The following is a 2,096-nucleotide window of genomic DNA, read 5'->3' as shown; positions in this document are numbered from 1 at the left end:
GTGAGGGAAAAAGCCTTGAGCTTCAGAGCCAAACTAACTACAAAGTAACAGGGCTGAAGGGGAGTGAGTTGTCCCAACATTGTTGCTGCCCCTTTCCACTTCATTTAACAACAGTTTCTGTCATGGCCATTCATCCAGTCCTTTCAGTTTGATTAAAACAGCGGGAATGTGGACGTCAGTGGGAACAACCTGTTTGTCTGACTGCCTTTGCTCACTGACTTTAGGAAGTGCTGCTCGTTTACCTTGTGGGTATTCCCTGCTGAATTGTCACCAGGCTGTAGGCTTTGGCTTTGTAACTCTGCAAGTGGAAGGTTCACGCTGAAAATGATAACAAATTGGTGCAGAAGTTTTTAAAATTAAATGAGCATCCTCTCTGTCAAACCTGGGAGTGCTGCTGTGAACTATCAGCAGCAAAGCACTTGTACCTGCCCTGTTCTTTACCAAATGCCAGCTCTTTAAAAAGGAGAAAATGTCTGTCAGTAACTGGGATAACTGGTTGGAGCCCACAGTGCCCCCTGCTATTCTGGTTCTTGCTTCTCCAGGCATTCATTCCTACCCAGTTATTTCCATGGGAATCCATGGCCCACCCATCTTTGAGCTATGGGGGCTAAGGAATCCTAAAATACACTGTGTGCTCATGCTCGCTCCCAGACATTGCAGGCTTTTGTCCCTTCCAACTTGCTTGATGGATATTAATAATTGAGTGAAGGATGATTTTTAAAGATACTTCTTAACATCCTAGCATTTGAATATATTTTTAAAAATTTGTATCTATATGCACACATTTTTACTGCACCCCGCAAGGTCTGGATATGAACCAGCACAAGTGACAAGTATGAAAGTATGTTCTTAGATCTTATCAAGAATCTTGTAGGCTTCATGGTGACAGAACATTTTAAATAGACTCTCTGAATGCCAGGGGCCCAAGTTTAAGGAGTTTAGTCCCTTGGAGGTCTTGGGAATTGGGAATCTGGGAATCTAGGAATTGGGAGTCTGGAAATTGGGAGGAGGATGCACTGCAGGAGCTTCAAAGAGGTGGCTCTGGCAGGGCAGTCTTGGAAGCCAAAGGAGAGCTAAATACCCAAAAGAGCCAGGCTGATAATTTTGACAGGCTGGAAATGAAGCAATATTCCAGAGATTATGCCAGGAAGTGGATATTGGAAATTTTGGCAAAGCAGCAGAGTGTGCAGGGGCAGGAGCCAGATATGAGGGAGTTTAAGATATGCAGAGGAGAGGAACTCCAGACAGCAGTTAAATAGCAATGAGTGCGGGGATGAAGAGCAGGAGAAAAGGGAGTGATAACCAAGGAGCCAAATGAATCCAAGAGTGGTTTGTTGATATTTTGATAAAAGACATGGATAGCACTGATCCATAGCTGTATTGCAAGTGAGAGCTGAGGGAGAGTGGACAGGAGGAAAGGAGCATGGGCATGAGGAGGGTGAGGACAGGGAGGCCAGGATTAGCAAAGGAAACCTGAAGCAGCAGTGTCTGCCTCTGACCTTGGCTGTGGAAGAGGGGAAAGGAGGAGAGGCGCATTGGCTGTGGGACGGCAGTTTTTTCTGGAAAGACAGACAAAAATCTTGCCTAAGAAAGGAGGAAAAGGGAAAGTGTGGCACAAAGGCAGCTGGACCTGGGTTCCAGGGGTTGGGTTGCACTGCCAAAGGGAGGCTGTTTACGTGAGAAGGTGGCAGGACTGGAGCAGCAGGAGAGGATGACTGCAGTGGAGGAAGTCAAACTCGGGATGGGGTTTCCACTAGGAATGACAGAGCAGCGGGAGGGAGAGCAGCGCTAGAGGAAATGGATGCTGGGGGCGAGCCAATATTGTCTTTGCGATAGGAGAGAGTGTCAGAGGAGGAGGAGCAAGGAGGCTGGAGAGACCCAATAACCAAATAAATGTAAGAGAAGGGAAGGGGAGCCGGGAGTGGCTGGATAACACCCACGGAGGGCTGCGAGCGAGGGCCGGCGGAGGGGGAAGACCTGGCGTGAGCACAGGGCAGGCCCGAGCAGCAGCAGCAGCAGGAGGAGCAGGAGCAGAGGAGCAGGTGAGGATGCGCCCCGGGCGCTGCGGGCCGTGCCGAGCCCCCCGCGCCGCAGGG

At 49.4% G+C, this 2,096-nt stretch overlaps 1 protein-coding gene across 1 annotated transcript in view; it reads left to right on the top strand.

Annotated features, from left to right (window-relative positions):
• The first annotated feature begins 1,896 nt into the window (after positions 1-1,896).
• The window catches only part of SPTBN1 (spectrin beta, non-erythrocytic 1), a 115,174-nt gene continuing 114,974 nt past the window's right edge, over positions 1,897-2,096 (top strand). Inside the window, exon 1 of the mRNA XM_041417216.1 lies at positions 1,897-2,042. The gene's annotated coding sequence lies outside the window, so the exon portion shown is untranslated. The remainder of the gene's footprint in view (positions 2,043-2,096) is intronic.

This window comes from Onychostruthus taczanowskii, unplaced genomic scaffold (assembly GCF_017590055.1).
Source record: "Onychostruthus taczanowskii isolate IOZ18803 unplaced genomic scaffold, ASM1759005v1 scaffold55, whole genome shotgun sequence".
Lineage (NCBI taxonomy): Eukaryota > Metazoa > Chordata > Aves > Passeriformes > Passeridae > Onychostruthus > Onychostruthus taczanowskii.
Note: the sequence above shows the minus strand (reverse complement) of the source record. Positions and strands in the feature narration are given on the sequence as shown.